General features: G+C 29.7%; 1 protein-coding gene across 1 annotated transcript in view; it reads left to right on the top strand.

Moving 5' to 3' along the window:
- The window catches only part of LOC119593971 (AP-1 complex subunit mu-1-like), a gene marked incomplete in the record, with an annotated part of 8,551 nt that extends 7,948 nt beyond the window's left edge, over window positions 1-603 (top strand). Inside the window, 1 exon segment of the mRNA XM_037942992.1 lies at window positions 1-603.

The raw sequence follows: 603 nt of genomic DNA, 5'->3' as shown, positions 1-603 counted from the left end.
ACAGTAAGAATTAAAAAAAGGAAAAAAAAATTCAATCCAGAACTTCAGTGATTTGTATTTGGAATCTGCCATTCAGTCAATTGATATTCAGATATGACTTTGCTCTGTAATTTTCCCAATTGATGCAAAGAATATTTTCAGCAGATGTACGTGGAGTTATAAGATTTGTTTTAATTACATTCCATATCTTTCAGCCTTTACCAGTGTCAGGAGGACAAATATCTAGAACATTTTATATTCTGAAGTGTGCATAAGAACCAGATTTTGCAGTCGTGTTTGGTTAGCTTTAAGGAAATTTTCACAATTGGCTTCATTCACAAAGGGTTAGACAGATTGAAGTTTCGTAAGTTATAATTATTGTAGTTTTCTCTTCATTGATTACTAACATGAGAGTGGGTCTTGCTTCATTTTAAAAGTTATTTTGAAAGCTTTAGAATTTGTATGAAACTTTATATGACAGATACTTCAGCGAATGATAATGTTTGAAGTTAGTTTGTGTATAGTCTGTGTTAAGAATGTATTTCATAATTATATATAGGTTGACTGTAAAGACTGAAATTCACTTGAAAAATATGATCATATAGTCAAAAATAACATTTCCTA

This window comes from Penaeus monodon, chromosome 33 (genome assembly GCF_015228065.2).
Source record: "Penaeus monodon isolate SGIC_2016 chromosome 33, NSTDA_Pmon_1, whole genome shotgun sequence".
Classification (NCBI taxonomy): Eukaryota; Metazoa; Arthropoda; class Malacostraca; order Decapoda; family Penaeidae; genus Penaeus; species Penaeus monodon.
Note: the sequence above shows the minus strand (reverse complement) of the source record. Positions and strands in the feature narration are given on the sequence as shown.